Source organism: Chlorocebus sabaeus, chromosome 29, assembly GCF_047675955.1.
Source record: "Chlorocebus sabaeus isolate Y175 chromosome 29, mChlSab1.0.hap1, whole genome shotgun sequence".
In the NCBI taxonomy this organism is placed as follows: domain Eukaryota; kingdom Metazoa; phylum Chordata; class Mammalia; order Primates; family Cercopithecidae; genus Chlorocebus; species Chlorocebus sabaeus.
The window spans coordinates 3719449-3731608 of NC_132932.1; the positions used below are offsets into that span (position 1 = coordinate 3719449).

The 12160-nt window shown below is 40.1% G+C and overlaps 2 pseudogenes; both read left to right on the forward strand.

Annotated features, from left to right (window-relative positions):
* Positions 1-5504: 5504 nt before the first annotated feature.
* LOC103231349 (protein SET pseudogene) lies at positions 5505-6432 on the forward strand (annotated as a pseudogene).
* A 2317-nt stretch (positions 6433-8749) lies between these two features.
* On the forward strand, positions 8750-10247 carry LOC103231348 (pentatricopeptide repeat-containing protein 2, mitochondrial-like; annotated as a pseudogene).
* The last annotated feature ends 1913 nt before the right edge of the window (positions 10248-12160 follow it).

Consider the following 12160-nt stretch of genomic DNA (forward strand, 5'->3'; position numbering starts at 1 on the left):
GATCGAGACCATCCTGGTTAACATGGTGAAACCCCGTCTCTACTAAAAAATACAAAAAACTAAACTAGCCGGGCGAGGTGGCGGGCGCCTGTAGTCCCAGCTACTCGGGAGGCGGAGGCAGGAGAATGGCGTGAACCCGGGAGGCGGAGCTTGCAGTGAGCTGAGATCCAGCCACTGCACTCCAGCCTGGGCGGCAGAGCGAGACTCCGTCTCAAAAAAAAAAAAAAAAAAAAAAAAAAAAAAAAAAGAAAAGGAGGCTGAAAAAATTGGCTGAAATATTTCTAAACTGTAGAAATACATGAAGCCATAGTTTCAAAAAAGGCTAAAAACCACACAGAAAGAAAACCACATTTAACAACATCGTAGGAAAACTAATAAAAACCAAAAAGATAAATCTTTAAAACAGCCAGAGGGAAAAAAGTATGGAGGGGAAGGCATATTATTTTTCAAGGAACAACATTTGCACAACTTCTTCAATAATTGTAAGAAATAAGAAGAAACATACAAATGTTGTAAAAGATATCAATTACTAAAATAGACACAGGCAGAAACAGAAAATCTGAATAGGTGTATATCTACTACATAAATTCATAATTTAAAGCTTATCAACAAGAAAAAGTTAGATCCAGATAGCACTACTGGTGCATTTTTTCAAACATTTAAGAGATAAATAAAACCAACTCAATACAAAATCTTTCATAAAATAGAAATGGGAATACTTCCTAACTCATTTTACAAAGCCAGGATAACCCGATGCCAAAACCTGACAAACACATTTTTAAAAAAGGAAATTATATGCAACTAACCCTCATGAACACAGAGGCAAAACTCCTTAATAAAATATTGGCAAATAAAATCTAGCAATATAGTATTGGGATAATACAGCATAACCAAATACAGTTCACCCAAGGGGCCAGACAGGTGGCTCATGCCTGTAATTCCAAAACTTTGGGGAGCCTATGTGGGAGAATCACTTGAGCTTGGGAGTCTGAGATCAGCCTATAGGCCATATAGGAAGGCGCCATCTCTACAAAAAAAATTTTTTTAAAAATTAGCCAGGCCTAGTTGTGCACACTTATAGTCCTAGCTACTTGGGAGGCTGAGGTAGGAGGATCGCTTGAGCCCAGGAGTTCGAGGTTACAGTCAGCTATGATCATGCCACTGCACTCCAGCCTGGGCAATAGAGTGAGACCCTGCCTTTTAAAAGAAAAAAGATAATTCGTTCAAGAATGCAAATTGGTTTAACACATAAAAATGAATCAATATAATCCACTTTATTAATGGAATAAAAGTGAAAAACCATATAACCACTTCAAATGATACAGAAAAAGTCCTTTGTTAAAGAAAGTAGAAGAGTGGTTGCCAAGAGCTGGGGAAAGGGGGAAATGGGGAGTTACTATTTAGTGAGTATACAGTTTTAGTTTCATAAGATGAAAAGAGTTATGGAATAGATGGTGGTGATAGTTACACACTATAAATGTATCTAATACCGGCTGGGTGTGGTGGCTCACACCTGTAATCCCAGCACTTTGAGAGACCAAGGCAGGCAGATCCCCTGAGATCAGGAGTTCGAGCCCAGCCTGGCCAACATGGTGAAATCTCTACTAAAAATACAAAAAAATCAGCTGGTCATGGTGGAAGGCTCCTGTAATCCCAGCTACTCAGGCAGCTGAGGCAGAAGAATTGCTTGAACCCTGGAGGTGGAGATTGCAGTGAGCCAAGATCGTGCCATTTCACTCCAGCCTGGGCAACAAGAGCAAAACACCATCTCAAAAAAAAAAAAAAAATTGTTAAGATGGTAAATGTTATGTGTATTTGACCACAATTTTTAAAAATTGAAAAAAAAAAAAAACCCATTTGTCAAAATGAACACCGATTTATTCTACAAACAATTATCAAACTGGGAATGAAAGGGTATTTTCTCAATCTGATAAAGGACATCTACAAAAAACCTACAACTAATGTTCTTTAAAGATTGAAGTCAAGGTAAACACATTCACTTTCATCACTTCTATTCAACATTGCGTTATAGATCTAGCCAGTTCATTATAGCATTAAAAAAAAACATATAATTTAGAAAATAATTATTTTACAGATGACACATAATTATTTACGTAGAAAATCCTCAGAAATCCATCCAAAGAGGAAGACTAAGTAATAAGTGAATTTCCTTAATAGTCATGAAATGACTGTTAGTTGTAACCAAGACAACATGAGTCTTTGTGTCTAGCTACATACAAATGGGTTTTTCATAGTCCTAGCCCTTAGTTAGAAAGGAACTTTTTTTTGTAAAAGTTCTTTTTAAGCGTTTTCTACATTTCATTGCCCCAAATTGGCTTACGAATTCTTATCCCTAAACCAATTACTGACTATTGTGAGGGGTTGTCATGATTGGTTTAGATCAATAAGCAGAGAATGAAAATTGAGAAGTCAGTCACCAGGCTTTCTACTTCTTTTTATTTTATATCTCTTCCTCGTCAAGAATTCAAAGATCTTAGGGCTAAAATGGAGTCAAAGAATCTCATTATAGTAATAATTATCATCTATTGAATACTTTATAGCCATTGTTTAGTAGTGCTGAGGTCTGAATGTTGGTGTTGCCCTAAAATTTATATGTCGGAATCTAATACCCAATTTAACATTAAGAGGTGGGGCCTTTAGGAGATAAGCATTTCATGAGGGCTTTCCCTCATGAGTGCATCAGTGCCCTTAGAAAAGAACACGGAAATTGTTTGCCCCTTCCCCATGTGAGGATACAGCTGGATGGCACCATCTTTGAAGCAGAGAGTGAGCATTCAACAGACACCAAATCTGCCGGCACCTTGATATTGAACTTCCCAGCATCCAGAACTGTGAGCAATGAATCTGGGTAAAATAAAAAGTTTTCTCAACACGAAAATATAAACCGTCATTTACTCTTTAACTTCCAAATCTACTGAAGACTTCACCTAAGTTGGGGTGTGTGTAGCAGAATGAGGCAGGTATAAATAAGAGAGTTAAGAAAGGAGCTGGGTTTCAGGAATGGGGTCAACATGGGACCTCACATGCAAAAAGAGTATCTCAAAAGCAGAGCAGATCACAAGGACAAAAGCCTCACCAGAAATCTGCAGAAATATTAAAGGAGTTGGAGTTCTTCCATGTTACAATTTCAATTATGGCGCCATCTGGTGGCACATCTCACACACACTGTAGATACTGGAGGTTTTAACATAATCATCATTTAAGACAGGGTCTCGCTCTGCCATTCAGGCTGGAGTGCAGTGGCACAATCATAGTTCACTGCAGTCTCAACTTCCTGAGCTCAAGTGATCCTCCCGCATCAGCCTCCCAAGTAGCTGGTACCACAGGCATGAACTACCACACCAGCTCGTTTCTTTCTTTCTGTCTCCTTCCTTCCTTCCTTCCTTCCTTCCTTCCTTCCTTCCTTCCTTCCTTCCTCCCTCCCTCCCTCCCTCCCTCCCTCCCTTCCTTCCTTCCCTCTCTTTCTTTCTTTCTCTTTCTTTCTTTTTCTTTCTCTTTCTTTCTCTTTCTCTCTCTTTCCCTCTTTCTTTCTTCTTTCTTACTCTTTCTTTCTCTCTTTCCATCTTTCTCTTTTTTCTTTCTTTCTTTCTCTTTCTTTCTTTCTTTCTTTCTTTCTTTCTTTCTTTCTTTCTTCCTTCCTTCCTTCCTTCCTTCCTTCCTTCCTTCCTTCCTTCTTTTCTTCCTTTCTTTCTTCTCTTTCTTTTTTTCTTGTAGAGACAGAATCTTCCTGTTACCCAGGTTGGTCTCAAACTCCTGGGCTCAGGTGATCCGCCCACCTTCACCTCCCAAAGTGCTGGGATTACAGATGTGAGTCACTGCACTGGCCAGTTTTAATATTTTTGAGAACTTGATTCATAAAAGAGAAAATACTGGACCTACCATAAATTCAGCACCTACCATGTGCTTAGAATTGTATGTGTGTATATAATTTTAACAACATTGAGTTATCTTTACCTTAAAGAGAAATTTATTTGTCAAAGTCTACAAAATTGGTTTTATTTGTTTGCAAGGTCCATTCTCCGCACATACTCAACTGTCTCCATAATTATTTGAAGATTGTAATTTAAAAACACAAAGTGAAAGAAACATCACAAAGTAGAGAATAGAGGATAAAAGCATTAATTACCTCTAGTTAGTGTATTCTGAGTTATTTGGGGAACTATTGTTTTCAAAACAAACAAATAAAAACTTGTAAAAGGAAACCAAAAAAGAACAACTACTCGAAAAATAAATATATAAAATGTCAGGACTGGAAGAATTAGTATTAGGTTCAAAAGATAAAGTCAAAGAAATGACTTCCAAAAGAGAAAAACAGAAGAAAAGATAATATAGTAGAGCAATCCAAGAGATTCAATATTTGACTAATAGAGTTCCAGGAAAAGAGGAGAGAGGGAAACAGAAGCAAATTTCCCATACCCGAAAATTTGAGTTTCCAAATTAACTCCACTCCCATCCCCAGTGCAGGATACAATGACTCATACCTAAGCACGTCACTGTGAAAATTGAGAACACAGACATAAAAAGATCCTGTAAGCTTTCTAGGAGAATGAAAACATCATTTACAAAGATTCAAAATGGCATCAGGCTTCTCAACAATAGAACTGGATGATAGATGACTCTAAAGCAATGTAGTTTCACAATTCTGCAGAGGAATTGTAACTGTAATTCCATACTCAGGCAAATTATCAATCAAATCAGAGAACAGAATAAATACATTTTCAGATATGGAAGAACACACAAAATGTACTTCCCAAGCACACTTTCTTATGAATGTACTTGGGGATATGCTCCAAAAAAATTAGGAATAAACAGAGAAGAGTAGACCAAAGAAAAGGAAAACTTGGGATCTGGGTAACACTGATTACAGGATTATAGCTGCAGAGCAGACTTATTGAGGCAGAGGCTGAAGGACAAAAATCTCTAGGAAAAACGCAAGTACCTAATGGGAAACACAACTTTATTGAGAAGATAGATGAGTTTGAGGATATACAGCTTGCACAATTTTCTTACAGTGTAAGAAAATTAAAAAGGTAACAGTAGGCCGAGCGCAGTGGCTCCCGCCTGTAATCCCAGCACTTTGGGAGGCTGAGGCAGGGGGAATCACGAGGTCAAGAGATTGAACCCATCCTGGCCAACATGGTGACACCCTGTCTCTACTAAAAATACAAAAATTAGCCGGGCATGGTGGCGGGCGCCTGTAGTCCCAGCTACTCGGGAGGCTGAGGCAGGAGAATCACTTGAACTTGGGAAGCAGAGATTGCAGTGAGCTGAGATTGTGCCACTGCACTCCAGCCTGGCAACAAAGCGAGACTCCGTCTCAAAAAAAAAAAAGGGGGAAACACATAATGTTATTTTAAGCTATATGGTGTTATTGGACTTCCAGAAAACATTGTTTGGATATTTCGAATAATGTAGACAGTTTTCTGCATGCTTCCTGACAAGTGAGGAGACTTGTGGTCTGGTTCTTAGACTTCCCTAGCAGCATGGCCCCCTAATGCCAGTCTCCACTCCCACCTTAAAAGAAGGAATCAAGACTACCTCCTGCTCTGAGACTGGAGGAGACATCAGTCTCTGTAGGCTTGCCGGAGAAGGGAGAAAAAGAACAGCAAGAAGCAACTGAACATGTTGATGAAGTACAAAAAGAAATAGACTTAACGAACAAGCCAGTGAGGAGATTTTGAAAGTAGAACAGAAATAATAAAAATGCCTCCAACCGTTTTTTCAGAAGAGGTCAAAATTGATTGTCAAGATCCCAAATTTTGGGGCAACAATATTTGTCAATCATCTCCGAGTGTCTGCACTGCTTGGGGAGGAGGGCGAAGAGGCACTGCATTATTTGATCAGAGTTGAAATGACAGAATTTGAAAATATTAAATTAGGTTACGGAACAGATTTTTATTTTGGTGAAAATCCTTACTTTGAAAACAAAGTTCTCTCCAAAGAATTTCATCTAAATGAGAATGGTGATCCATCTGCAAAGTCCACTGAAATCAAATGGAAATTTGGAAAAAAATTTGACGAAATATTGAAGTCAGATGCAGAATAAAGCCAGCAGGAAGAGGCAGCATGAGGCACCAGAGAGCTTCTCTACCTGGTTTACTGACCATTCTGATGAAGGTGCTGATGAGTTAGGAGAGGTCATCAAAGATGATATTTGGCCAAACCCATTATAGTACTACTTGGTTCCCAATATGGATGATGGAGAAGGAGAAGGAGAAGAAGATGAGGAGGAGGAGGAGGAGGAGGAGGAGGAAGAATTAGAAGATATTGAAGAAGAAGATGAGGATGAAGGTGAAGATGACGATGATGATGAAGAAGAAGGAGAGGAGGATGAAGGACAAGATGACTAATAGGACACTGATGGATTCCAACCTTCCTTTTAAAGAAATTTTCTCCAGTTCCTGGGAGCAAGTTGCAGTCTTTCCCCTGCCCCACCCTGCTTCTTGCTCAGTAACCCTATTCTTGTGGTCCCTTTTCTCTACTACATGGTTTTCAACTCATTTGGGGGGAAGTACCTTGAGCAGAATACAATGGGAGAAGAGCCTCTATCCCCTTTCTATTCTAAATTCATTTTTATCCCTTCCTGTCTGAGCAAAAACTGTATAGAATCAACACCACTGAGCTCTGTGGGAAAAAAGAAAAACCTGCTCCTTTTGCTCTGCTGGAAGCTGGAGGGTGCGAGGGCCCTACATGGCAGTGCACAGAAGTCTAGTTTCTTTCCTACTTTCTGTATATATTGGGCTCAGAGAGTACACTGTGTCTCTATGTGAATACAGACAGTTAGCATTTACCAACATGTATCTGTCTACTTTCTTTTGTTTAAAAAAAGAAAAAAAAATTCTAAAAAATGGGGTTTTAGAAGGTCAGCAAAGGGTGGTTTTGACATGTTTGGCCGGGTTAAGTGGGCATTTTGACAACGTGGCTTCTCCTTTGGGCTGTTTGTGATGTTTGACAGATATCCTTGCAGTTTAAGATGACACTTTTAAAATTCTCTTCTCATGATGACCTGAGCCCTACCACTCAATGGGAGAATCAGCAGAACCTGTAGGATCTTATTTGGAATTGACATTCTCGATTGTAATTTTGTTCCTGTTTATTTTTAAATTTTCTTTTTGTTTCACTGGAAAGAAAAGATGATGCTCAGTTTTAAATGTTAAAAGTGTACAAGTTGCTTTGTTACAATAAAACTAAATGTGTACACACAAAAATTAAAAACTAAAAATAAAATAACATAGGCTGGGCACAGTGGCTCACATCTGTAATCCCAGCACTTTGGGAGGCTGAGTGGGGAGGATCGCTTGAGCGCAGGAGTTTGACCAGTGTGGGCAACATGGTGAAACCATGTCTCCACAAAAAAACACAAAAAATAGCCTGAAGTGGTGGCACATGCCTACAATCCCAGCTACTTGGGAGGATGAGGTGGGAGGATCACTAGAGCTGGGGAGGTGGAGGTTGCAGTGAGTTGAGATCTCACTACTATACTCCAGCCTGGATGACAGAGTGAAACCCTGTCTCAAAATTAAATAAATAATAAAATAATATAAATATTTTGTATCCATTTTCAAGTTTTATAGTCAATAAACTTAAGTCTTAATTTTGGTTACAGAATTAAATATTAATATTAACAGTCAAGTCAATATAAAAGTAAAGTATGGTTAACTGAAGGTGGGACACAGAGGAAAAGAGAGTAGAGGAAAAGAGAGTGAAGGTAAAGATAAGGATGCTAATGTTCTTATTTTACAAAATAGGAACTCAAAATACACAGTGTCTATCTGAAAAAGATATTAAAATGATTAGTATAGTATTAAGTTAGAAAAGTAAACAAGAGAACTGAAATATAGCTATATTAGGAGTAGAAGAGGGGAGGGAGGTGGAGTTCAGCTAAACCTTAATATGTTGTAAAGTCAACAGACCTTTGATGGATTAGTGAGTAGAGGACACCTTCCCTAGAGATACTGAGGCAAGAGGTAGCAGTAGTGCCTCTTAGGACTTGGACTGGAGTCAAACAGTGGTGGGGGGAAACAAATTCCACTAGAGGGAATTTGTGTGAGGGAAAACAACCTGCAAATTATTTATTTATTTATTTAAGACAGAGTCTTGCTCTGTCGCCCAAGCTGGAGTGCAGGGGCGCAATCTCAGCTCACTGCAACCTCTGCCTCCTGGGTTCAAGCAATTCTCCTGCCTCGGCCTCCAAGTAGCTGGGATTACAGGCAGCCACCACCACGCCCGGCTAATTTTTGTATTTTTAGTAGAGATGGGGTGTCACCATGTTGGCTGGGCTGGTCTCGAACTCCTGACCTTGTGATATACCCGCCTCAGCCTCCCAAAGTGTTGGGATTACAGGCGTGAGCCACCGCGCACGGCCCAAATTACTTTTGGTTGGAAATCACCTTAATGTTCAAAAGAGGGAATACTTAAATAATTATCACATTACATTAATAGAATAAAATATAGTAAAACTTTTTAATGACTACTCAACAATACGGAAAATTCTATTATATAACAGAATTTTCAAAAGATAGAAGTCCTCTTTCCCTCCCTTCCCTTTCTAAACAATTTAGTCCTAAAGCCACCAGGTGGGGTAGAGCAAGGTCATAGACATTGATGAGGAGGGGCCGTCTGGCATGGGAATAAGAAGTCAGAACCCAAGAGAGATGAAGATGTGTCCATGGTGGGGGATGTCTGAGGGGGCTGAGAGGGGAACCCAGCCGGCAGAGTCACAGCCTGAGCAAGTAAAGGAGACATCCACTCAGATGGGTTGCCTAGTGTGAGATATCCAGGCCCAAATGGCAGACACGCATGTAGAGGGGCAGCCCTGGCACAGAGTGCCAGAGCCAGAGTGGGTAAAGGGCATCCACATGGGAGGGGGAACGACAGCAGCAAGGTGAGATTGGTTACATACATGAAGATGGATGGAATAAGCAACTATATTAAAGAATATGGGAGAAGAAATGTACAAATCAAAAAGTTATAAATGAGAAAATTAAGATACAAATATGGAAAGAGAAAACCTAATATGAGGTTGTGGGGTTGGATTTGAATTGAGATATTGGTATAAATGTATGGTTTTCAATATAGTTACATAAAGAAAATACATGTGAGTATGGCTGCTGCACTTAGGCCCTTGAATCGAGCTCTTCTGCAGGTACCGCAGATTTCAGTGTATCCTGGGGTGGGAGGTTCCAGCTCTGCCTGTGGCTGCTAACAGATACCTACTTACAGATAGTATTGTGAAATTAAAAGAATTTCAGCATAAGAAGGTGGCTGTTGCATGTAATCTTCCTGGCACTAAAGAAACCTATTTTAGAAATTTGGAAGAAAAATTGACCAGCTCATCTTGAAGGAGGAGTCAATAACCTTACTTCATTTGTGTAGGTCCCAGGACCATGTGAAGCTGGCTAAAAATGTCATTTACAAGTACCATGCAGGGAACTGAATATCACTTTGGAGGAGTATAAGTTTGGACCACTTGTCATGAGTCTGTGTTATGGTTGGATCTTGAGGAGCTCATAAAAGACCAGCATTTATGAGGTTCCTTCTCAGAGTCCACATCATTCAATATTTTGATGGATATGTTAGTTGTCAAAGGCAGATATAAAAGTGCTTTGGAAGTAGTGCTTTTGATAGAGATGAAAAATCAAAGTGTGAAATTCACCAAAGATACCTATGTTCTTACTTTTGCAGTTTGCTACAAACTGAATAGCCCTGAGTCTTTCAAAATCTGTTCTACATCAAGAGAAGAAGCCCTACTCAAAGGACAGGCTCTCTCCAGGAAAGCATCCCATTTCTTTGTGGTGTGAGCTCTGAATCAGAACCAGGTGGCAAAAGCTATGTCCATTTTTTTCTCAAATCATGAATCCAGAAAGCATAGCCTGCACTAATTTAACTATTATAATCTATATCCAGTCAAATATGTTGGAAACCCTGATAGAGATACTAAAAAATGCTACAGAAAGAAATTTATTAAAATTTGTTAAAAGACATGAATTCTCAGAGGAAGTGCTGGCCAAAGTGAAGGAAAAGTGAAGGATGTGCCTGCCCCTGTGGCCAGATTTAATGAGATCTATGGGAAACTGCACATCAGTGGCCAGGTCACCACTTGTACTTTGGGTGCTCTGCTCTGCCACACTCCCAGGGACAGGAAATCCCATATGTTGCTATTAAACAAGAGGATGATGACCCATCAGACCTTCCAATCACTCAACCAGTCCTTTCTGGCTGAGTAATAATCCTCATTTCAGTCCACCTGTGGATCTGAAGGGCCTGGTTCTAGTGAGTTACTGCCCTCCCTAAGAAGCAGGCATTGCACTTCAGTAGCCGCTGTGCTGACACTTGGCCTCCTCTTGAAATCCCCAAGTTCACTGAAAGGTGGCATGTTGATCTCTGAGAAGTTATGTTGCACTACTGTGAAGGTCTACATGCAAGCACAGTTCCCTCAGAAAGGAGCTTCCCTTGTACATTGCTGAGGATCCTTGAAGGAACATGGTCGGTCTCCAGTCCAGCTTCCAGCACCTGAATGGAATGCAGCAAGCACCATCAGGAATGAATTTCACTACAAGTTCGGTTACTCTGATTTTCAAGGGAGTCACTACTTGTAAATTACATCCCTGCTGAATTCAAGAGGTCTGAAACCCTATTCTATCATGTTAGAAAATAGCCCAGGATTTCCTCACTGCTCTGCCATCATGTATTTCTAAGACTTGAACCCTCATTTTTCCATATGCAAAACAATAATGCCTATGTGTAGCTGCATATAGATTTGAAATCTTTATTCAAGGTTCAGAAGGATCAGATTTTCTCAAAAATAAGAGAAATAAAAAAGGTTCATATGAAAAAAAAAAGAAAGAAAGAAAAGAAAAGAAAAAAGAGAAAATACATGCAAATACATGTGAGTGTGAGTGTGTGTGTGACTGGCTATTTGCCATATTCCCAACTATGTCCACTGAGACAGCCTTAGAGCTCTCTCACCCCATCAGCAATGAGCACTACCTAGTACCCAGATCCAGGTTTCAAAATACTGTTCATCACTAAACACAACCAGCTCACCTTAGAAAAATGACTGGTTCCAGGAGAAGGAAAGTATAAAATGAGCTTGGGCCATCTTGTAGTTTCTAAAAGCAAAGAACTACCTAAACAATGATGGGGAGGCTGGGCATGGTGGCTCATGCCTGTAATTTCAGAACTTTGGGAGGCAGAGTTCAGAGACCAGCCTGTGCAACATAGTGAGACATTGTCTCTACAGAAAAAGAAAAGAAAAGAAAGAAAAAAGAAAGAAGAAAAGAAAGAAAAGAAAAGAAAGAAAACATTAGCTGGGCATGGTCATGCGCACCTGTAGTCTCAGCTACTCAAGAGGGTGAGGTGGGAGCACTGCTTGAGCCCAGGAGTTTGAAAGCAGTGAGCCATGATCACACCCCTGTACTCCAGCCTGGACAACAGAGCAAAGAGAAGAAGAAGAAGAGAGAAGGAAGAAGAAGAGAAGGAGGAAGAAGAAGGAGGAGAAGGAGAAGGAGAAGAGGAGGAGGAGGAGGAGGAGGAGGAATAGGGATACATCAAAAACACACAGAAGCCCTATAAAACAGCTTCCACTGGCTAATCTGGGACAAATAATAACTCAGTGAATAAAATAGAAACCATGAATCCATACTTATATAAATAAATGAATACTTTTAAAATACGATAAGGATTTAAATACCTACATAGTTTTCTTTTCCTCCTCCTCCTCCTTCTTCTTCTTCCTCTTCTTCTCCTTCTCCTTCTCCCTCCTTCCTACTGCCTCCTCCTCCTTCTCCTTCTTCTTTTTGAGATGGAGTCTTGCTCTGTCACCCAGTTTGGAGTGCAGTGAGGCAATCTCGACTCACAGTAACCTCCGCCTCCCAAGTTCAAGTGATTCTCCTGCCTCAGCATCCTGAGTAGCTGCAACTACAGGTGCCTACCATCATGCCCAGCTAATATTTATAATTTTAGTAGAGAGGAGGTTTTGCCATGTTGGCCAGGCTGGTCTCGAACTCCTGATCTCAGGTGATCTGCACCCTCTCCCAACCCCCCAGCCTCCCAAAGTGCTGGGATTACAGACCTGAACCACCGGGCCCAGCTGAAATACTTACATAGTTTCAAAATGCATCCACTACAAAATACTTAG